At 44.1% G+C, this 24,773-nt stretch overlaps 1 long non-coding RNA gene across 1 annotated transcript; it reads left to right on the forward strand.

Moving 5' to 3' along the window:
- Positions 1 to 9,952: 9,952 nt before the first annotated feature.
- Positions 9,953 to 21,832, forward strand: LOC142436520 (uncharacterized). Its single transcript, XR_012781984.1, has 3 exons — positions 9,953 to 10,086; positions 10,391 to 10,582; positions 20,751 to 21,832. It is a non-coding gene; the product is annotated as an uncharacterized LOC142436520 (long non-coding RNA).
- The last annotated feature ends 2,941 nt before the right edge of the window (positions 21,833 to 24,773 follow it).

Below are 24,773 nucleotides of genomic sequence, written 5' to 3' on the forward strand. Positions count from 1 at the left end.
AGTGATCCTTCTTGATGTCTCTGAAGGCTTTGGGGAGGACTGCATCTCAACTCTGCCCGACTCCATGGCTCATGTGGCTTAAGGATGTGGGGCTCAGTTTCTCTGGGTGCTCTTTGCTGGGCACTCATCAGCTGACGGAGTTCATCCCATCCCAGGTCTGAAGCTGCTGGCCTCAGCGAGCCGGGACCGGCTGATCCATGTGCTAGACGCAGGGCGGGAGTATAGCCTGCAGCAGACGCTGGACGAGCACTCCTCCTCCATCACCGCTGTCAAGTTCGCAGGTGTGGGCAGAGCACTTAGACACACTCTGCCACCTACCACCCCTGCCACCTGCCTGCCACGCCCAACACTCCATAGATTCTGAAAGGGTGTGTGTATGTGTGTGTGTGTGTGTGTGTGTAAAAAAGTCATGAAGACAGAAGTCCTCCAGAGATTCTGCCAGTATGTGTGTGTGTTTGTAAAAAGGACACCAAGTACGAAGCTCTCAAGAGATTCTGCAAGGATTTATGTGTGTGTGTGTGTGTGTGCGTGCGGGTGTAATAAGGTCATGAAGTAAGAAGCCCTCCAGAGATTCTGCAAGGGTGTGTGTGTGTGTGTGTGTGTGTTTAAAAAGGACACAAAGTAAGAAGCCATCCAGGAATTCTGCCAGGATGTGTGTGTGTGTGTGTGTGTGTGTGTGTGTGTGTGTGTGTGTGTAAAAATGACAGGAAGTCAGAAGCCCTCCAGAGATTCTGCAAGGGTGTGTGTGTGTGTGTGTGTGTGAATGTGTGTGTGAGTGTAAAAAGGACACGAAATCAGAAGACCTCCAGAGATTCTCCAAGTGTTTGTGTGTTTGTGTGTGTGTGTGTGTGTGTGTAATAAGGACACGAAGTCAGAAGCCCTCCAGAGATTCTACAAGTGTATGTGTGTGTGTGTTTAAAAAAGGACACGAAGTCAGAAGGACTGTAGAGATTTTGTAAGAGAATGAGTTTTTCGTTGTGTGTGTGTGTGTGTGTAATAAGGACACGAAATCAGAAGCCCTCTAGAAATTCTTCAAGGGTGTGTGTATGTGTGTGTGTTTGTGTAAAAAGGACACAAAGTCAGAAGCCCTTCAGAGATTCTGCAAGGGTGTATGTGTGTGTGTGTGTGTGTATAAAGGACACAAAGTCAGAAGCCCTTCAGAGATTCTGCAAGAGTGTGTGTGTGTGTGTGTTTGTGTGAAAACGACACGAAGTCATAAAACGTCTGGAGATTCTGAAAGGGTGTGTGTGTGTGTGTGTGTGTGTGTGTATGTGTGTGTGTGTCAAAAGGACAGGATGTCAAAATCCCTCTAGAGATTCTGCAAGGGTGAGTGTTGTGTTAAAAGGACACGAAGTCAGAAGCCCTCTAGGTTTTCTGAAAAGGTATGAGTGTGAGAGTGAGGGAGTGTGTGTGTGTGTAATAAGGACACGAAATCGGAAGCAATCCAGAGATTCTACAAGTGAATGTGTGTTTGTGCGTGTGTGTGTGTGTGTGTTTTTAAAAAAGGACACGAAGTCAGAAGGACTGCAGAGATTTTGTAAGAGAATGAGTTTGGGTTGTGAGTGTGTGTGTGTGTGTGTGTGTGTGTGTGTAATAAGGACACGAAATCAGAAGCCCTCTAGAGATTCTTCAAGGGTGTGTGTATGTGTGTGTAAAAAGGACACAGTCAGAAGCCCTTCAGAGATTCTGCAAGGATGTATGTGTGTTTGTGTGTGTGTGTGTGTGTAAAAAGGACACAAAATCAGAAGCCCTCCAAGGATTCTGCAAGGGTGTATGTGTGTGTGTGCGTGTGTGTGTGTGTGTGTGTGTGTGTGTGTGTAAAAATCACACGAAGTCAGAAGCCCACTATTGATTCTGCAAGGGTATGTACGTGTGTGTTGTGTTTGTAATAAGTACACCAAGTTAGAAGCCCTCCAGAGATCCTGCAAGGGTGTGTGTGTGTGTGTGTGTGTGTGTGTGTGTGTGTGTAAAAAGGACACGAAGTCAGAAGCACTCCAGAGATTCTGCAAAGGTGCTTGTTGTGTGTATGTGTGTGTAAAAAGTTATGAAGTCAGAAGGCCTCCAGCGATTCTTCAAGGGTGTGTGTGTGTGTGTGTGCGTGCGTGTGTTTGTGTAAAAAGGACACAAAGTCAGAAGCCCTCTAGAGATTCTGCAATGGTGAGTCTGATTTTTTAAAAGGACATGAAGTTAGAAGTCATCCAGAGATTCGGCAAGGGTGTGTTTGTGTGTGTGTGTGTGTGTGTGTGTGTGTGTGTGTGTGTGTGTGTGTGTTTAAAAAGGAAAAAAGTCAGAAGCCATCCAGAAATTCGGCAAGGATGCATCTATGTGTGTATGTGTGTAAAAAGGACAGGAAGTCAGAAGCCCTCTAGGAATTCTACAAAGGTATGAGTATCAGTGTGAGGACCAGGCGGTGCCTTCAATCTCTTATGTGTACTTTTGCTATGAGTCAGGAGCTCACTCAATGGTATCTAACAAGTTATTGTGAGATGACATAAGAGGACTTCGTGGAGGCCCTTCCAAGAGAGGGTTGGAAGATAGCATAGTAAGAGGCCTGGTCAGGAATGTGCTCATTGTGCTCATTGTTTCCATCCCCTTCTCCCAGAAGCCAATGCTCTAGGGAGGAAAGGCAGGCCCAGAGACAGGGAAGGGCTAGGGAAGAGGGAGCGATAGGAGAGCAATAGAAAAGACAGGTTACTCTCCCTCATTCCCAGTATAGCTCCTCAAAACTCAGGTAAAGCCTCTGATTCTGAGGCTGAGGCTTATAATAGGATCAGACTGAACATTTAATCCCTCAAGCTGCCTGGAAAGTGTGGGAGCTGATTAAGATGGCAAGAGATGAAGAAGGAAGGAATCTACTGGTTACAGATGTGAAAGCACCTGTTAGTGAAGCCTTCTCAGTTTCTTATTGCCTTATCAATGTCATCAGTCCACTAAATGTACTCACTTTCCAAACGCCTATTAACCAATTGTACATACCTTGAGTTCTTTCTAGGAGGCAATGTTAATATTCTCATTTCCGAGTTGAGGCCACAGAAGTTTGGACAATTTCTGGATGTTGTTGTTGCTGGCAGGTGCTCATCAAGTTGGTTCCAACTCATAGCAACCCCCGTGCATACCGGAAGGGAGCATGGCCCCGTCCTGTGTCCCCTTCTCTGGAGGGCACTTGCCTCAAATCTTTAAATTCAAAGCTTCATGTTTTGTCAAATGAAATCATTTCTTCAGTCAATCTCAGAAATCTTTATGTAAAAACGTTGGAAACGCCTTTCACTCAATGTCTAGGGAGGCTGAGTAAGGTGGGAGGGGCTCCAGGACAGATGGTGGGAATCACTCCTGCAGGTGGGTGGTAGGATGGCGAGGCCAGTCTGACTTGCCTCCCTGGTGACTGACCTCAACCAGCAATGGGCAGCTGGACACATGGCATGGAGTGACCTCTGGTCTTCGTGGCGGTGGATGCCAGTAGACCGTCAGGTATGGGAGACCCATGAGAAAATAGGTTACTTTTCTCTTTCTCTCCAAGTTTCTCTGTGATCTCTCTATGCTGCCTGAACCCGCATGCATACTGACAAAGGCAGACATGTGCACACACATGGCAAAGTAAATAGAGACGCCCACATTCACAGACGTATCCATCCACGTGCAAATAGGCACATATTTGCACATGCATGCCAAAGCAGACACAGACATCCATGAATGCACATGTATTCGTGCAAGCTGATTTTCATGGGGAAAAAAAGATCAGCTCTATCACTATCAAGTCCACTCCAACTGAAAGCAACTGTAGAGCACAGAGGAGAACTGCCCCATTGGGTTTCCAAAGCTGTCATCTTGTCAGACACAGTCAGCCACCACTTTCTCCTGCAGAGCAGCTGGGGTTTTCCAACTGCCGGCCTTTCACTTAGCAGCCGAGCACTTGCTGGTTTTCATAGGAGTCTGGAAATCAGTTTCATTGCCTGCTAGTCACACCTCCTCTGTGAGTTAGCACAGCCTGGTAAGCTTGGAAGGAGAAAAATCTTCCTTCCAGAGGTAGTTGAGTGGTTTTCCCCTGAGGAAATGGTTCAGAAGAAGATTTCCTTCAAGAAATCAGAACACTCTTGAAGAGAAATTTCCTGCCAAAACATTTGTTTGCTTGACAACGAGACAAATGAAGCATCCCTCTGACTTCCCCCTTGGGTCCTCTTTCTCATCATGACTGCTCTGCTCAGCTACAAGGCTCCAGGTCCTGGGAGCAAGGGTGACCTTCTATTTGGAACCTAACAGGGCTCCACTGTGAGTCAGGGAAAGACCTGGAAACTTGAGCATCCTTAAACGGGGCCTGCATAGCAATATCATCTGTCATCAGGCTCATCGTTTCTCTCATTTTTTGTAAGATCATTGAGCCCTTGGAGCCCTGAGAAGTTCTCTCAGCGGAAGCCATCCTCCTCCCATGAATCCAAGAGGGACTGCTTAAAGATTGTTTTCTTCTACTTACAGGAATACCAGCAACCAATTTCCATTGAGTCAACTCGGACTCATATAGAGCCCAAGTGTGTTAGAGAAGTCCGGTCCCTAGAATTTTCCATGGCTGAGGTGGGTTTTTTTCCAGAAGCATATCACCAGGCCCTTCTTGGAAGGCACCTCTGGGTGAATTCAAACCTTTAACCCATAGTTCGCAGCCTAGCTCATGAACAACACCATCCAAGGACGGTACAGTTCCTTGCAAATGGTCACCTGCAGTAGATGAACCAAGGTCAAGTAACTGCCTGAGAAACATCAACCAGAGGAAAGCAGAGTGAACCCCAGGGTTCTTGGGAAGAGGGCCAGAGAGAGAAAAAGGAGAAAACAGCTTTCTTGGGACATCAGAAAGGAAAGGACTCCACTTAGTGGATGCCATAGAACAATCCCAAGCCAAGCATGGGTGAGAAACAGACCCCACCCAAACCCAGCGGGCTGGATTCTGTCGCCAAGTGTTGAACACCAGACATGGATATGACAGAGCCGCTAGTCGTCCATGGAAAGAAACTGTTTGCCCATTGTCTGGTAGTTTTGCAGCATTTGAACAACCAGGCCTCTGCTGCCTCTTCTGGCCTGAAATATAATTGCAGCCATAACCGCCCAGCGTTTCAATGGGTAGAACTCCCTGGGGAGGGCTAACTACCCAAATCATTTGGGAGATCATTTTAGAATTGTCCAGGAGATCTTTGGCTGTGTCTATTATATGAACTATGGTGTCTTTTTTTAAAAAAAAAAAGAAACTTTTTATTGTAAGGTGGGTTAAGATTTACAGAGAAAATCAGCTTTGCACATAACAATTTATACTCGTTTTTTTATGTGACATTGATGACAATCTCCTGCAATGTAATATCACTCATGCCATTGAAACTCTGCTTCCTGTTTTCATTCACCCTTCTCCCCTAACCTTGCCTGCCTTTTGAATTTGGCCTTGGGCAAATACTGCCTATTAGCTTTTGAATGGTTGATGGTTCTGAGGAATGTGTGCTCCTCAGTGCTATGATTCATTTTGGTGTAGTTGTTCTTATCAGGTGCCATTGAGCCAGTTGCAACCCACATTGACCCTATGCCAAACAGAAAGAATCACTACCTAGCCCTGAATTATTCTCCTAATTGTTCCCAAGCTTGAGCCCCTTGTTTCAGTCACTGTCAATCCATCTCCTTAAGGGGCTTCCTCTCTTTCACTGTCCCTCTACTTCACCTGGCATGATGTCCTTCTCCAGGGACTAGTCTCTCTTAATAACATGACCAAAGTATGTGAGAGGAAGTCTCACCATCCTTGCCTTTAAGGAGCCCTCTGACCATACTTCTTCTAAGACAGATCTGTTTGTTCCCTTGGCAGTCCATGTTACTTTCAATATTCTTCACCAGCACCACAATTCAAACATATCAATTCTTCTTCAGCCTTCCTTATTCAATGTCTGACTGTCACATACTTATGAGGCAATTTAAATTACTATGGCTTGGGTAAGGTGCACCTTAGTCCTCAAAGTAACATCCTTGCTTTTTAGCACTCTACAGACGTATTGTGCACCAAATGTATACATATGCAATGCGTCATTTGATCTCATGATTGCAGCTTCCAAGAGCATTGATTATAGACTTCATCAAGACAAAAATCCATGACAACGTCAACAAATAACAACAAATAAAAAAACAACAAACTTCTCCATTTATCATGGTACCTATTGATCAAGTTGTGAGGATGTGTGTCTTCTTGACATTGAGTTGTAATCCATACTGAGGGCTGCAACCTTTGATTCTCATAAGGTTCACTTTATAAACCTGTCTATTTTTCAGGGGGTGGAATTCAGTTCCAGACCTGAAGGGTGATGAAGGACCATAGTAGTGGGGATCTCTCTAGTCTATCTAACCAATAAACCTCATCTTTTATCATTATTATTATTACTATTGGTAGTAGTAGTATGACTTTCAGTTTTCTGACACATTACTCCCCACTCTATCTAGGATCATGTACCATGATCCCTTTCAGAGCAGCTGTTTGTGATAGGCAGGCACCATTTAGTTCTTCTGACCTTAGCATCATAGAGGCTGAGGTACGCATAGTCCATTACTGATTTGGACTAATTGTTGCCAGGCATCTTGATTTTATTCACTGTTATTTGCTCCAGACAGGGTCCAATAGTTTATAGTGCCAGCCTAGCCGATAAACACAAGTAGGATTAATCGAAGGGCAGAGGGATAGATGGTTTCGTGAGCCTCGCCTTGCTTGTTCTGTGCCTCAATTTAAAGGGGTACACTACCTGTGGGATGCCTAGCTTGTGGACTGTGTCGCTGTAAGTTGAGGTCCATTTAATCCCACAGGATTGGTATGTTCATCTCTGGAGCTGGGGACCGACAGTTGGTGACAGTTGGTGACTTGCCTTGCTGTTTGCTGCCTGGGTATATATAGCCCAGCTCTCTCTGCAGAAAGGGACTGGCAACTGGCGGCTCTCAAGCCTTAAAGGACTGCTAGTGTCTCACTGTTTTATAATTTCACTGTTAGTTTCTTGTGTTATCTATCTGTATATAATTTAGTGGTTCATTTCTTGTATTGTATATCTAGCTTTATAAATATATTTATATATAATTACTAGCAATATGGTTTTGTCTCTCTAGAGAACCCTGTCCAACACATAGGGTGAGACCAAGAACCGACTTTTAGTTTGCTACTCACTAGCTTTTGAAGACCCCAGTCACTTCCCTGATGGATACAGAACATTGTCTTTGTGAGCTAGTTTGTTCCAATTGATCTTGAGGTCTCTCAGAGCTATGTTCCTGATCCCCCATATTTAGGACACGCTCCCTCAAGGGGTTTTGTTATACCTAAGACATTTTCATAACTATGCCTCCTGGATGTACTATTATATTCATGGACATATTTGTAGTATATGCTAATATGTATATAGAACTATTCTCTGGCAAACCTATATTTATTCATGGGTCTAGTCCCATTCTCCTTCCCACAACTGCTCAGATTTTGTGGTTTTTCTATCTATCTATTTATCTCTCTAGCTATCCTTGTATGTTATTTTTATTATTGGAGTATTTATCTCTGTTGCCTTTAATGCTTGTAGTCTACTGAGAAAGGATAGTGTTTTGATGTTCCAAATGTTTCCTCATTTTCTGGGTTACATGACACAAACCAATAGAAGAAGAGAAAAGAAAAAAATTTAACCCAAGTAATAACACCAACAATAAAACCAATTTAGTCTTTTGGTTAAGAATTACTCAGACTTCCCCACTCCTAGGCTAACCCTTGAAAGAAAAAGAATGAGATAAAAGACCATAGGGAGGAAGAAAGGAGAGTGAGAGGCAAGGGAATAAAGAAAGAAGGTGGCAGGGTTGTGTGAACAATTAATGTGGACCTTCTTTGATGTGTATTAAAAATAATATTGACTGGTTTTTTTCAATACTCACCAAAAATTATTTATATCAATCAAGAAAACCTCACTACTCTGGAATCAATTATGACATATAGCAACCCTTTGGACAGAGTATAGAACTGCCCCTGTGGGTTTCCAAGGCTGTAAATCTTTACAGGAGTAGAAAATCTCATCTTTCTCTTAGAGAGTGGGGGTGGGGTGGGGGGAGTTTCGAACTTCTGATCTTGCAGTTAGAAGTCCAACTCATAATCTATTTCACCAACAGGGCTCCTCCTTTCATCATTAATCTAGACTGTTTGACCTTCTTGGCTTACTGGGTTTTATTTTCTCGCTTTGGAAGACATGGTACCAAAATACACACCATTTCCTAGCCCCCCAAAAAATCAAAAGTAAGCAAAAAAAAAAAAAAAGGAAAAACTAGCAACCCAATCCAAACCAACTAACCTATTTAGCCATATAGATAAAGGATACTAGTAGCCAACCTCTGTGTTGGGGGCAATAGGGATGGATGGGGACTGTGGTTAACAGGCACGTGTCAGCTCATCCATAGGGGACATTCAAATTCTAGCTCCAGACTGTTGTTGCCTTGGGGAAATGCAAGGATTTTAAGGCCTGATTTTCTGTTTGTAACTGAGATGCTGAGAATATAAAATTCGATGTGAAATCGTCAACTTTTCAAATATTGGATCACATTAGTTAAAACCACTTTTCAGGCTGCTCATCATCATACTAGCACATCATTAGGCTAAAATCATATCAAAGACATCTGGTTTGTCCCCTGTGCCCTTTAAGGACAACTGAAACATAAGGACGGGAATGTGACATTCATTGTTCCTCTAGACCCTCACCCTTTGCCTCCATCGGCTGGCATTCATAGAAGAGGCAGACGGTTTTGTTCAACTTCAGCATAATCAGAGTCCTGAGAGTTAAACACAATAAATATATAATTTCATACTAGTCGTTTTAATATTAGCCCAAACAAAACCAACAAAAACCCAACCCGTTGCTGTTATGTTGGTTCTGGCTCCCGAGGACCCCCTAGGTGCCAGGGAGAAACTACACATCACAGGATTCTCAAGCCTGTGGGCTTCTAGAAGCAGGCCATTATTTATTTCTTCTGAGGGGTGCAACTGCCCACCACTTGATACGTTGAGTCCTTAACCATTTGTGCCACCCAGGGTCTCCCAGTCTTCGTATGTGACCCCCAAATTCCTTGACAGGCAACCTATAGGAAGGTAGAGTCTATGCCCTTTCCCCTTAAATTGGGATGTTTCATGACCTCTGTGACCAATAGATTATGGAGAAGATGACACTGTGACATCTAGTTTGGGCAACCCCCTTCCCTCCACCAAAGTGCTTCACAGCTTCTGAAAAATCCCTTCAAAGTCTTCTTCTTGAGTGCTCACCCTCAGAATGTCCAGCCTCCACGTGCTACCTCTCAGGACACTTCTCTGCACCCGGACACTATGCTGAAAGAAGCCTGAGCCACCTGGAAAGGCCACGTGGAGACACTCCAACCAACAACCCAGCTAAGCACACAGCTAACGGCCAGCTTCAGCTGCCAGCCCTCTGAGTGCACGTGTACGCACTGGAGTCACCAGAGGCCCCTGCCCCAGTTCCCATGTGACTGCCAACTCATGGGAGACTCCAAGCACGACCCAGTGGCCTCCCAGCAACCACACGATGATGGTCCTTGTTTGAAGCCACTGCGTTTGGCCGAGGGGGCGTTTCTTGCCCAGCCACAGGGATGAGAACCTGCATCTCAACAACATGCAGGTGGGTGAGGGGGCCGTCTCTTGAGCAAGGCAGCCTCCCTTCTTGTCAACTCCTGGGGATTTTTGTTGTTCTTGCCACTGCTGCCCCAATTCCCCAGGAGCTAGAGGAAGGCAGGCAGCAGGCCTCAGGTGGCCAGGAGGCAGGAGCCTCTGTGGGATGCAGTTACAATGGGAGATATAACCTTAAAGGCAGGAGCCTGACTTTACCTTTGCCTCCTAGAGATTTCGGGTGCAGAACACCTGTCAAATCCCATCTTCTGTCCAACCCTGATCATATGTCTGTCTTATGTTTGCACACAGGACGCAGACTTGTGAGCACACAAAGAACAGTGTCTGGCGCCAAAAAACCAGCGCCACAAGGAACTGATGTTTCTCCAGCAATGGGGAGGGGTGGGATGAGAGGAAGAAAGCAGTACAAATCACTGGATGAAAACAAGGTGGGGAAAGGAAGGAGGAAAGGGAGAGAGTGAAGGAGGGGGACTGGGAGGCTGAAGGGAAAAGGCAGGGAAGGAAAGGAGAAAGGTGGGGGTGGGGAGAGAAGAGCGAAGAAGAAATGGAGGAGTGTGGGAGGGAAGATGGACGGTGAAGGCAGCCAGGAAGACGTGAGCAAAGGGAGGGAAAGAAGAAAAGAGAAAGAGAAGGGCAAGAAGAAGAAAGGAAGGTAGGGAAGAAAGGAAGAAAACGAGAAACCTAATGTCAATGGCACCCTCTATGTTTTTATTTCCTGTTTTTCTGAGGTAGCCTCTTCAGCAGAAGCAAATGGGCTGAATCGCCTCAAACTCCACCTAGGTAGAAAGCACGGGTTTCATTTCGCCAGGGCCTGTGAAAATGTTTGAACTGAGCAGCATTAACACGGAGACAGCGATTACCCCACGTGGCTGTTGCGCTCTGATGATACCAAGGCAACGGGAATGGGGCTCATTATTTCACCAGGTGACAAAAAAAATTGTATTTTGACGTTTCACCCTGAACGTGGGGAAGGGGGGCGTGGGGGAGGAATCAGGGGCCCTTTGTGGAGTCTCCTCTTGCCATTGTGATGCCCCTTGACCTGCCAACAACCTGAGGTCCTGCACTCTGCCAGTGAGGGGCTTGGCTGCAGGCCCTAGCCCAGCATTTCTTATCAGATTTACTGTGACAAGTGATGGGAGAAAAAGCAAGATGCTGTTAACAGCGCATCCGTTCAGACCCTGCTATTTAGAAATTTGGATTTATATTTTGTCAGAGAGAAGTAGCACTGATGTTAATCTTTGCACTACCCTTGGAAAAAAAGCATTCATAATCTTAAAACAATAATCCATAGCATTTGTGGAGCTCTGAGAACCAAGGGATGGTCAGAAGCATTTTTAGACAGATGTCTCATTTCATCTTCAAAGCAACCCAGTGAGGAATAAGAAAAGTTGGCTTATGACTTCCCTTTTGGAAAGTGAGTCTTTGGAAGCACAGAGAGGTCCAAGGTCACATAGTCAATAAGTTAGAGAGCCTGGATTTGAACCTGAGCGGTCTGCTGCCAGAGGTACTTTTTTTGCTCGTGTTTATTAAGGCAACTTGCAGCCCTGGCAAAGATTCAGATAGAATTGAGGATCATTTTTTTAAACAATTTATTAGGGGCTCATACAACTCTTATCACAGTTCATACATATACATACATCAATTGTATAAAGCACATCTGTACAGTCTTTGCCCTAATCATTTTTTTTCTCCTCTTTTCTTTTCTTACATTTTAATAGGGACTCATACAACTCTTATCACAATCCACCCATATTCACACTTCAATTGTATAAAGCACATCCATACATTCCCTACCCCAATCATTCTCAAAGCATTTGCTCTCCACTTAAGCCCTTTGCATCAGGTCCTCTTTTTTTCCCCCTCCCACCCCTTCCCCCCTCCCTCATGTGCCCTTGGTAATTTATACATCGTTATTTTGTCATATCTTGCCCTATCCAGAGTCTCCCTTCCCCGGTTCTCTGCTGTCCCTCTCCCATGGAAGAGGTCACATGTGGATCCTTGTAATCAGTTCCCCTTTTCCAACCCACTCACCCTCCACTCTCCCAGCATCGCCCCTCACACCCTTGGTCCTGAAGGTATCGTCCACCCTGGATTCCCTGTACCTCCAGCCCTCATATGTACCAGTATACAGCCTCTGCCCTATCCAGCCCTAACAGTGCTTCTCGCTATCCTTGTGGAGCCCTGGTGATGGGCTGGGCTGCTAAGTAGTAGGTTAAACAGGCTTTCCCCTCCTGTGAAAAGTTACACTCTCGGGAAACTCACGGGTTGCTCTGAATCAAGGTCAACTCAATGGCAGTGAGTTTGGCTTTTTAATGTCTCTCCCTGTTGTTGTTGTTGTTGTTGTTGTTAGTTTGCCATCCAGTTGGTTCTGGTCCATGGCAAACCTATTCACAGCAGAATGTAACAATAACAGCTCCTCCTCCATCCACCCAAGTGTTCCTATGCTCAGTCCTCTTGTTGTAGTCACTGTGTCAATCCAGCTCTTCAAGGGCCTTCACCCTTTTTTCACAGCCCTTCCATTTTTCTAAGCATGATGCCTCTCCAGGGACTGGTCTCCACTGACAACATGTCCAAAGTCTCACCATCCTTACTTCTAATGGGAATTCTGGCCGTACTTCCAAGACAGATTTTGTTTGTTCTTTTGGCAGTCCATGGTACTGTCAATATTCTTTGCCAGTACCATGGTTCAAATTCATACAGTTTACCTGGGTCTTCTTCACTCAATGGCAAGCTTTTCACATGCAGATGAGGCCAATGAAAATACCATGGTTTGGATCAGGTGCACTTCCTGCTTAAAGTAACATCCTAACTTTTCAACATTCTAAAGAGCTCTTATGCAGCAGATCTACCCAGTGCAATGTATCTTTTCATCTCTTGACTGCTGCTTCCAGGAGCATTGCTTGTGGATCCAGACAAGACAAAATCCTTGACAACTTCAAGTTTTTCTCGATTTATCATCATGTTACCTATTGGTTCAGTTGTGAGGACTTTGGTTTTCTTTGTGTTGAGTTGTATCCCACATTGAAGGTTGCAATCCTTGATCTTCACCAGCAAGTGCTTCAAGTCCCCCATCCTTGTCAGCAAGCCAAACTGTGTCGTCTGCATATAGCAGGTTGTTAATAATATTTCCTCCAAATCTGATTCTGTGTTCTTCTTCATATAATTTGGCTTCTCTGATTATTTGCTCACTATACAGATTGAAAAAGTATAATAAGTGGGTGTAACCTGGATGCACACCTTTCTTGATTCTTAAACCATGCAATCTACCCTTGTTCTAATTTTGCTACTGCTTCTTAATCCATGTACAAGTTTCACATGAGCAAGACAAAGTGTTCTGGAATTCCCTTCTCAAAACTATCCATGTTTTGTTATGATCCACACAGTCAGATACCTTGGGTGTTAATGAAACATAAGTAAACATCTTTTGGGTATTCACTGCTTTCAGGCAAGATCCATCTGATATCTGATATCCTTTGTTCCACATCCTCTTCTGAATCTGGCTTAAATCTCTGGGAAACCAAACTCACTGCCTTGTAGTTGATGACAACTCATCCTGACCCTATAGTATAGGGTAGAACTAACTGCCCCTGTGAGTTTCTGAGACTGTAACTCATTATGGGAGTAGAAAACCTTGCCTTTCTCCCACGGAGTGACTGGTGGTTTTGAACTGCTGACCTTGGGGTTTGCAATCCAACCTGTAACCACTGTGCCACGATGGCTCTTGAATGCTGAATATGGTAACTTTCTGTCAATGAATTAATGCAACTGTTGTTGTATTAGCTTCAGTACAATTTGACTCACATGTGATGCCAATGATAGGGTTACATAATTCGACCATTCCGTTGGTCTCCCTTCTTTGGTATGTATACACATATGGATCTCTTCCAGTCCGTTAGCCAAGTAGCTGTATTCCAAATTTCCTGACATAGATGAGTGAGTGCTGCCAGTGCTTTATCGGCTTGTGGAAACATTTCAATAGATATCCCAGCAATTCCTGGCATCTTGTTTTGGGCTAGTGCTTTCCATGCATCTTGGATTTCTTCTTTCCTGACCATTGGTTCTTGCTCATATATTACCTCCTGAAATGGTTGAATGTTGGTCTATTCTTTTTGATACAGTGACTCCATATTGTTTCCATCTTCCTCAGATGTTTCCTTCAATATTTTTCCCATAGAATTTTTTTAATATTGCATCTCGAGACTTGACATTTTTCTTCAGTTCTTTCAGTTTAAGATATGCTGAATATGATCTGTTTTGGTTTTCTAACTCTAGGCCTTTGCACATTTTGTGATAATATTTTACTTTGTATTCTCGAGTTGTCCTTTGAAATTTTCTTTTTAGCTCTTTACTTCATCATTTCTTCCATTTGCCTTAGCTACTCTCTGATTAAGAGTAAGTTTCAGAGTCTCTTCTGACATGCACTTGTATCTTTTCTTTCCTTTTTTTTTAAAATGACACTGTGCTTTATTCAGAGATGTTCTCAAAATTTGGTGGGTTATTATCAAGGTTGTATATTGACTCTCGTGTACTTGTTTGCATTTTCTTGAACTTCAACTTGAGCTCACATATGAACAATTGCTGATCTGTTCCACAATCAGCCCCTGGACTGGTTTCAGTTGCTGATATTGAGCTTCTTTTATTGTCTCTTCCCACAGGTGTAGTCAATTTGATTTCTGTGTATTCCATCTGGAGAAGTCCACATTTATGGTCACCTTTTTTGTTGTTGATCATATGTTTGAAGAAATCATTAATCATGCAAAATTCTAACATACAATCAAGATAAATTGGTAATTATTGGTGATTGGAGTGCAAATGTAGGAACCAAAGAGGAAAGAACAGAAGTTGGAAAACATAGTATATGCTATCAGCAATTTATTGGTCTTGCAAACTCTGTCATGCGATCTCCAGCTTGGTTTCTATCACCAAGACCATATTTTTCAACTACTGATCCTTCCTCTTTGTTTTCAACTTTTGCATTCCAATAGCATTTTGATAGCAAGTCTGACAAATTTGGGACTGAATATGGTGGTAGAATTATTCAATTTCTGTGTCACCAGCTTTGGGTGGTTGGTGCATAAATTTGAACAATAGTTGTATTGATTGGTTCTCCTTGAAGGGGGCTACATAGCATCCTATCAAAGATAGCATTGTACATTAAAATAGATCTTAAAATGTCCTTTTGATGATGAATGCAATGTTGTTTCTCTTGATTGTGTCATTTCCAGCAGAGTAAACCATAAGATTTTCTGTTTCAAAATGGTCAATATCAGTCCATTTCAGCTAACTAATGCTTACAATATCAATCTTTATGTATTCCATTTCATTTTTAATGACTTCCAATGTCCCTAGATTCATATTTCATACATCCCAAGTTTCAATTATTAATGACGATTTGAACTGTTTCTCCTCATTTTGAGTTGTGCCCCATCAGCAAATGAAGGTCCTGATAGCTATACTCGATTTGCATCATTATGGTCGACTTGCCTATGAAAAGTCAGCTCTTCCTCTTCCTCAGCCGTATTTTGAATACTTTCCAAGTTGAAGAGCTCATCTTCTGGCACACGTTCTGACAATGTTCTTCTGTTGTTCATGGGGGGTCTAGTAACTGACAGTGTTGCTGCTATCCATAGGGTTTTCAATGGCTCATTCTTCCCATGCGGGCAGCCAATTCCTTCTTCATTGTCTGTTCTTTGTCTGGAAGCTCTTTGGGTGACCCTGCTGGTATATGAAATGCCAATCACATAGCTCCCAGTATCACACAAAACAAAAGTCACCACAGTACCACAAAATGCCAGACAAGTGATGGACCTCTATTCTTAGTGAGACGTGGCCTGGTGGGAGGAGTGGGCCCTTAGTTGGTTCTGATCCACTTACTGGAACAAATACTGTTAGTTCTTATTTTGTAAATGTGAAATGCATAAAAGAGACCCCCCAAAATATCCTCCAATTCAGACTTTCTGCCTTTTAAAAGAGGATAACCCACTCTGATTCAAAGTAATTGAGGTGTTTTGTTTTCCCCTCCCTCTGAGGCTACAGAGACTAGACTAATCACAGCTGAGGTGGAGCGACTGAAATGACTTAAAGCACCAGCTAGACTGGCTGTCAGAAGCAGCTACAGTCAACAGCTACAGACTGACAGAGCTGCTCAGCCAAGAGCTGAGGGTTCTCAACTCCCACTTCTACTGATGGGCACAGCCAGTGGCCTCTGGGAGTTGACTGGAACCCAGCAGCCAGCTGTGAGGAGCAAGCTAATTCATCTCAGCCTGGCCCAGGTCATCAAGTCACTGAAGGAGTATTGGGAAAGAGGGAAGAAATTTGGGGTCCCACATTTGGCCACAGAAAAAAGTTGTTCTGTGTTTAGACAGTAGTTCTGGGCCTGAGTTTGGGGCAGGTGTGATGAAGGAAAGTCGGCTCCCTCCCTGCATCTGGGAACAGATGGTGGGGCTGCCCTGGAAACAGCAGGCCAGTCAGGTGGAGCAAAAAAGGCTTGGACTCTAAAGCCCTGGCAGGGCAACTGAAGCTACCTCGACTGTTTTTTCTTAACCCAATGGCTCCCGCTACCCTCACCACCCCCAACTAGGTAAAAGGGAAGAAAGATGCATTTTCTTTACAGAGGCAACTTTCTAGAAAGGAGACCAGCCCACCAGCTGTGAAAGGTCCCCTTAAACCATTTTACTTTGAGCAGGAGGAAGAAATGTTGAGATTCCCAGAGCCACGTGGAATTGTGGATCCTCTAGTTTAGGTTCCAGTGATGCCAGATCGATTTTTCTAGAGAAAGTTAAAATTCCTGTTTTCTTAAAAAGCTCCTGATTTTTTCAAAGGCGATTCAATAACATTGGATAGAAGCTAGGTAGGCCAAAGAGCCCTGGTGGCACAGTGGGTTATGTGTTGGGCAGCTAACTAGAAGGTCAGTAGTTTGAAACCACCAGTCACACTGGGGAGCGGGGTGTGGGGGATAGGGTGGGGGTTGTGCAGAGATGAGACTTTCTAGTCCATATAGAATTTCAACCTCAGAAACCCACAGGGGCAATTCTGCTCGGTCTTACAGGGTCACGGTGAGTTGGAATCTTCTAGATGGCAGTGAATAATCAGGCCAACCAGAGTCCACACAGGTCCTCATTTGGCTATGGGAGTCCACAGTCTGTGACCCTCACAGAATCGACCTTTGTGTATCGATGTTAAAAGTGAGATCCAGAGAGGGGAGCGCCTGTCCCCTTGAGGAGCAACGAGTTGACTTTCCAGTCTCCAATCTGTAGCAGACACTCCCGGTGCTCCTTCTCTTTACTCCCAAATTCCTGATTCCGTGTACTCGCCTCAGTCACCAATGGCCAGCTCTGAAGATCCCTTTGCTGGTGCTGGCTGAATGTGCTGAGGAACATATGCCAGTGGGAACAGCCCTGACCAGGCCCCTCACTCCTTGGATGGCAAAACTCTGAGAGGCGTGTGCTACACCCTACCCCTGGAGACTTCCTAAGTGATTAAGAAGCAGGTTCCCAGGTTTGTCATTGGATTCACAATCTATTTGTTATCGGTGGCCTTCCCTCCACTGGCTCACAACCCCACATCATTACCTGCATGCTCAGAGTTTCCTAAATAAGCTCATTGCCTTTAAGTCTTTGGCCAGGGTCTGCTTCAGTGAGAACCCAAACTAAGCCCGGGTCTGAATCGTTATGTGTCCTTCCTGCCATCCAGTTGATGCCGACTCATGGCAACTCTACAGTTTGGGGTAGAACTGCACCTGTGAGTTTCTGAGACTGGAACTCTTTTTTTTTTTAAACATTTTATTAGGGGCTCATACAACTCTTATTACAATCCATACATATACATACATCAATTGTATAAAGCATATCCGTACATTCTTTGCCCTAATCACTCTCAAAGCATTTGCTCTCCACTTAAGCCCTTTGCATCAGGTGCTCTTTTTTTTTAACCTCCCTCCCCGCTCCCCACTCCATCATGAGCCCTTGATAATCTACAGATTGTTATTTTGTCATATCTTGCCCTATCCGGAGTCTCCCTCCCCCCCTTCTCTGCCATCTGTCTCCCAGGGAGGAGGTTACATGTGGATCCTTGTAATCTGTTCCCCGTTTCCAACCCACTCACCCTCTACTCTCCCAGTATCACCCCTCACACTCCTGGTCCTGAAGGTATCATCCACCCTGGATTCCCTATGCCTTCAGCTCCTATACGTACCAGTGTACAACCTCTGCCCTATCCAGTCCTGCAAGGTAGAATACGGATCATGGTAGTTGTGGGGGGGAAGCATCCAGGATCTAGGGAAAAGCTGTGTTTTTCATCAGTACTACATCGCACCCTGACTGACCCATCTCCTCTCCTAAACCCCTTTGTGAGGGGATCTCCAGTGGCCAGCAAATGGGCTTTGGGTCTCCACTCTGCACTTCCCCCTTCATTCACTATTTTTTATATATATATATATATATATATATATATATATATATATATATATATATATATATCCACATATATACATATATATATATACATATATATACCATATATATGGTATGTATATATTTTTTGCATAATACCTTATACCTGGTCCCTTTGGCACCATGTGATCGCACAGGCTGGTGTGCTTCTTCCATGTGGGCTTTTTTGCTTCTGAGCTAGATGGCCGCTTGTTCACCTTCAAGCCTTTAAGACCCCAGACACTATCTCTTTTGATAGCCAGGCACCATCAGCTTTCTTCGCCACATTTGCTTATGCACCCATTTGTCTTCGCCAATCGTATCATGGAGGTGTGCAGCCAATACTGTGATTTTTTTGTTTTTTGATGCCTGATAACTGATCCCTTCGGGACCTCGTGATCACACAGGTTGGTGTGCTCTTCCATGTGGGCTTTGTTGCTTCTGAGCTAGATGGCCGCTTGTTTATCTTCAAGTCTTTAAGACCCCAGACACTATCTCTTTTGAAAGCCGGGCACCATCAGCTTTCTTCACCACATTTACTTGTTCACCAGCTTTGGCTTCAGCAGTTGTGTCGGGAGGATGAGCACTGTAGAGTGCCAATTTAATAAAAGAAAGTATTCATGCATTGAGGGAGTGCTTGAGTTAAGGCCCAAGGTCCTGCCACCACCTTAATATTAAACCTATAAATATAGACACAGAGATCTATTTCCCCATACATATATATATATATATATATATATATACATATATATATATATATATATTTGCATGTACATGTCTTTGTCTAGACCTCTATAAATGCACTTTGACTCCTAGCTCTCTCCTCCATCTCCCTTGACTTTCCTCCTGTCCCACTACCATGCTCCGTCCCAACCTGGGTTACAGCTATACCTCTTCTTTACGTAATCTTACCCTTGATCATTCCCTACCAGGCCTGCCGCTTCCCCCTTACTACCATTTTGAGTCCCATATTGTTCCCTTGTCCCTGTGTTTGTTAACACCACTTCCTTACCCCCCACCCCGCACCTCCCCCTATCCCAATTGCCCCCGGAACTGTTGGTCCTGTTGTTTTCCTCCAGATAGTTCATCCAGCCTGTCTTATTTAGACAGACCTGTGGAGACACTAACATGCACGAAAACAAGACAGAGGAAAACAGAGCAACAGTATACAACCAGACAACAAAACAACGAAAACAAACCACTGACAAAGAACAAAACAAAACACATCAAGAAAGAAGAGCTTATAGTTAGTTCAAGGATCATTTGTTGGACCTTAGGAGTGTTTTCCAATCCAGTCTGTTGAGGCACCACAACCTGGCCCCAAACTCCACTTTCAGCATTCCCTGGGGACCTTGCCACTCCATTCCCTTGCTGTTCCACTGCACTCCACCACACTTTGCCTCGGTGTGGTGGAATCAGGTTAGGTGCAATTCGCACACTGTGTCTCCAGTGCTGTCCCCTGTATCACCCTTGGTCACTGAGGGGCATCATGTCTCATAGTGGGGCCAGCCATGTTGTTCTCTTTGTCGACTGGCTGCTCTGAGACTAGAACTCTTTAGGGGAGTAGAAAGCCTCATCTTTCTCCCTTGGAGTGGCTGGGGATTTCAAATTTGCCATTTCAGACATTGCGTTTAGCAGCACAACACATAACCCCTATACCCCACCATAGCTACAGAAAACAATAAAGAAACAAAATCCAACAATACTCATTGCCATTGGGTGCATAACAATCCTATCGAGAGAAAATACTCCGGCCTCCTGGGTTTCCAAGGCTATAACTCTTTGTAAAAATAAAATTGTGTTATGTTTACAATGAAAGTTTACATAACCGATTAGATTCTCATTTAACAAATTCTCTACTTGTTTAGTGACATTAGTTACTTTTTTCAATAAAAAGGAAAGCAGAATATTAAAAAAAGAACAAATGAAAACGTGTTAAGAGTAAAGACAAATGATAAGATGTTAATGTTTAACCTAATCATATCTGCAACAATACACTTTCTGATGTACTGACGGTGAGCAGGGTTTAATCCCATCCCTGGTGAATGGTCCCAGGGGATTTAATGGAGGCTTATTCTCTGTGGAATCTCTGCCAATGCATTTTGAGTTTTTATACTCATCTAAGGCTATAACTCTTTATGGGAGAAGAAAGCCTCATCTTTCTCCAAAGGAGCGACTGGTGAATTCCAACTGCTGACCTTGCAGTTAATAGCCCAACACATAACCCATTATGCCACCAGATGAGAGATTTGTCTCTGGGTGCCTTCCAATGCAAGCACTACAATTATGCAAGGAGGATATTTTTTTCTGTACTGGAGCCAGGTCAAGTCAGAACCAGTGTGTCCATGGTTTGCAGCGAAGTCAGAGGAAGAAGAGGGTAGACTGTCTATAACTTCTCATAGTCCAGGGAAATGCTAGGCCTGGAAGGGGGCATGCTGGCTCAACCATATTCAGAAAGTCCGCACATTAACCTCCCCGGCTCAAATAATTACCAGCACCATGTCTCTGAATATCACCTAAAAGCAAAATAGTGAAAGCACCATTTCCATTTCATAATACTTTTATTAAAAGTAAAGTTCAATTCAGTGATGTGAAGAAGCTGGGAAAATTATCTTTTCATTTCTTTCTTTTTCTTTCCCTCCCTTTCCCCTTCTTCTCCACAGAACTGAGAGGCAGAGGGAATAAAGGCAGCATGGCACCAACTGGAAGACACCGTGGGGTCAAGGTCACCATTTAACTCATGCTTGTCCAGTTTGGAGGGGCAACTGGATGTCCTCATTTGTGAATTTGCTTATTAATCTTTTTGAGTTAACAAGGTCATGGTAAAAAAGGATTGTTGGTGTTTTTTTTAGGAACCTTCTAGTCCAGTCCAACTCATAGTGACTCAATGCATCAGTGCAGAGCTCTCTAGACCAATGGTTCTCCACCTGTGGGACCCTTGCACAGGGTGACTGTAACAAAATTACAGTTATGAAGTAGCAATGAGAATATTTTTATGGTTGTGGAGGTCACCACAACATGAGGAACTGTATGAAAGGGTTGTGGCATTAGGAAGTTTGAGAACCACTGCTCTAGTCTTTTCTATGCTGTAATCTATACAAGAATGAGTTGCCTGGTTTTTCTTCCAAGAACAGAGCCACTGGTGGGTTCAAACCTTCAACCTTTTGGATAGCAGCTGAGCACTTAACCATTGTGCCTCCAGGGCTCTTTGATAAACTCTATTAGAGGGTCTTAACCATTGCAACCCCATGGATCCTTTTGGCATTTAGGAAAGGCTATGGAACACCTGCCCACTCCCCAGAATAATATTTCCAAATACCTCCAATGAAATACAGAATCACAAAGGCACAAATTGTATTGAAATGCAGTGATAAAAATAAAAGACATTGGATTTGTGGCAAATATACATGTTAATAAAAACATTAAATATGATCTGATAGTGGGTCTAATAAACCAAACCAACACCATTGAGTTGATCCTGACTCACTGTGACCCTATATAAAATTCCTCAGGCTAAATCTTTACAGGAGCAGATCATCTCACCTTCTTCTCAGTGAACAACTGGTGCCTTTGAACTGCCAACCTTGAGGTTACCTGCCCAACGGCTCACCCACAGCGTCACCGTGAGTTCTAGATAGTGATGAGCATGAACTGTACTCAACGATGGCTGCAACGACTAGCATGGGGTGTGAAAGCATGTAGAATTTCTCTCGGTGGTAATCGCATGGCTATTCTGAACACAGCTGTGGACATGCTAAACTGCCCTGCAAGCTTAGGGAAACTAACTCAACCAGGATTGTCCCTCATCCAATTTGACATTGCTCCCCAGCCTGCTGGGGCTCAGTGGCTCAGTGTTAGGGTCCCTTGTCTAGATACCAGGGCTGGCATGGAGAAAGTCATTCCTCTGCAGCCTTCTAGTGTGTGGGGGAAGATATTAGTGTTAAGCCTTGGCAGGAAATTGCTGGATTTTCCTGGCAGCCACATTCTTAATAACCATTTACTGGATACATATTATATTCTGAGGGTAAATTGGTGGTTCAGTTGTAGAATTCTCCTTTTTCATGTGGGAGATCTGGGTTTGAGTCCAAGACAATGAAACTCATGTGCATCCAACACTCATTTGTCAGGGGGATGCTTGGTTATTGCTGAGGTACTGAACTGATTCTGCGTTGCTATGATACTGAAATGGGGAAGCTTGGTTGGGTGCGGCTTTGAGACTGAACCTGTTTCTGTGATGTGTCCAGACTAAGATGAGCGATGAAGAAGAGCATGGCTTTCTTCTTCTGAAAACCAGTTAACGAAAACCCCTTTGAATCACAATCTGATGCACAACCAAAGAGATGGTGCAGGACCAGGGAGAATATTGCCCATGGACTCACTGGGAGCTGGTTGTCACAGTGAGTTGGGATGGAGGCTGACTCAACAGCAGCTAACAACCATTGTGTTCCAGGCACTCGATTTGCTTTAAAAATCTAGCTCAGTCTTCTGGTACAGGGAAGTGATTAATCATGCCTACTTTATAGCACACTGTGAACCCTGATCAATGTCAGGCCCTGCTTGTGTTTTGTCCCTCCTTTTCCACATTCACATCACTTCCATTCCCCTCTTCAGACTAATACCCCCTGCTGGGTGCTTGGTGTGTGTGTGTCCTTATAGGCATACAGCCATGTGCACTAGACCATGCTGCTTGGTGAATGGGCTTTCAGCTTCCATGAATGGTACTGCAATATAAATCTCATTCTGTTTTTGAACTTTTCAACTCCTTGCAATGTCATTAAGAGTTATTGTCATGCTGCATATCAATTGTATGTGCTGCTGCGTGCCACTTGGTCATGAGCAATCATCATCTTTCTTTTGTTTCCTTCTTCAGTTGTCTGTTGATTGGCATCCAATTCGGCTCCAACTCTTCTCTACTGCAGGTATCAGTGTGGTGACCATTCTTGTAAAAATGTCCCAAGGGCCCTGTGAATTGGATAAATAGCTTGGCCTATATACCCAGGAAATATGTGTTGGGCTGCTAACCCCAAGGTGAGCAGTACCAACCCACCAGCTATTCCATGGAGCAAAGAGAGGCTGTCTGCTGTCGTAAGAATTTAGTTTTGTAAACCTAAAGCAGCAATTCTATTGTGCCTTGTAGGGTTGCTAATGAGGAAGAATCAACTGGGGTTTTGTTTGCTTTTATACATCCAGGAGAGAGCTTTGATGGGGGAGATATTAAGTGCTTGGCTGCTAACACAAAGGTCAGTAGTTTGAAGCCGTCTTCCACACACTGTGGGATAAAGGCATGGCTGTCTACTTCCCAATAGAAGCCTTGAAAAATCATGGGACCATTCAGCTTTGTTTGATAGGGTCACGAGGAATGAAAGTCAACTCAGTGACTGCGCTTCTTTGGTTGTACGCCCAGGAGGGGCTCACTAGGTCCTAGGGTCCATTCAATGGACTTTCACTAAGCTCTGCCAGATTGCTGTGCAGCAAACCTGCATCATTAGCAGTGTTTCTCTCCTTTCCCCGGATCTCCAATGACACTTGGTATGTTTGACTTTCTAACTGTTGCCCGTTTGATGGTTTTAAAAGGCCAAGCACAATAAACTCATCTATCCCAGGCACTTTATGGTTCTGTAGCAGATTCTTAGGGTTGCCATGCTACATTCCTTTGACCCATCTCCGACACCATCTCACTGCCTTCCAGTCAATACCGACTCATAGCGATCCTGTGGGGCAGTGTACAATTGCCCCCTGCGAGTTTCAAACACTACAACTCTTTATTGGAGTAGAAAACCCCATCTTTTTTCCTTGGAGCTAGTAGTTTTGAACTGCTGACCTTGAAGTTAGCAAACCAACTTGTAACCACTGCACTTCCAGGGCTCCTCCTGATATCCATCATAGCAGTGGCGAAAGGCTCTATGTAAGTGCAGGCTCCTGCTGAAATGGTGTCTTATCACAACTGTGCAGCACGCAGCTCTCCATGTCCTTCTGCCTCGAAGCCTTTTCAAAGGCATGGAAAGCCAAACCCAGGAAGGTAGGAGAGGTCACCTTACTAGGAGGAATGCTCAACACCACTACAGGCGAAGAAGAGCCCAGCCCCATGTTTCTGGTAGACAATTCTAGGACAGAACCCATGTTGCTCAGAAGTCCTGGGGGAATCAAGCCCCTGTATCCTACATTAAAAGCCTCAACACCCCGTTCCCATTGTGATTGCTTCTCCCCCTAACTCAGTCTTGCGTCCGCTTTCCTATTCCCACTCCCTGCCATCAGATCTCAAATAGCCTCCCTGCACCCAGGCCTCAGGAATAAGCTCGGCATGCACGGGCACTCAATCAAAGACACACATATTACTCTGAATTTCCAAAAGAACCCTGTGGCCTACGTGTGTAATCCCCAGTTCACAGATGAGAAATGGATTGAAAAACAGTGACACACCAATGATCACACAGGCAAGGGTTCAAGTCTGTGTCTATCAGTTATTCTTTTATTCAAGTATGCCTGAGAAGACTGGGTCTTAACACTTGAGCAATCTTCTTGGAAGAATAAGGCAAACTACAGAAAACACAAAATGAATATCGCTTTTGTTCGTTTACCCATTTGCAAAAGACATAATACCTATAGTGCTAAGAATAGTATTCAAAGTATCTATTACTACCCCCTCAAAGCTTACGTACTAGTCACCAAACTCAAACAAATAAAAT

This window comes from Tenrec ecaudatus, unplaced genomic scaffold (genome assembly GCF_050624435.1).
Source record: "Tenrec ecaudatus isolate mTenEca1 unplaced genomic scaffold, mTenEca1.hap1 Scaffold_380, whole genome shotgun sequence".
NCBI lineage: Eukaryota > Metazoa > Chordata > Mammalia > Afrosoricida > Tenrecidae > Tenrec > Tenrec ecaudatus.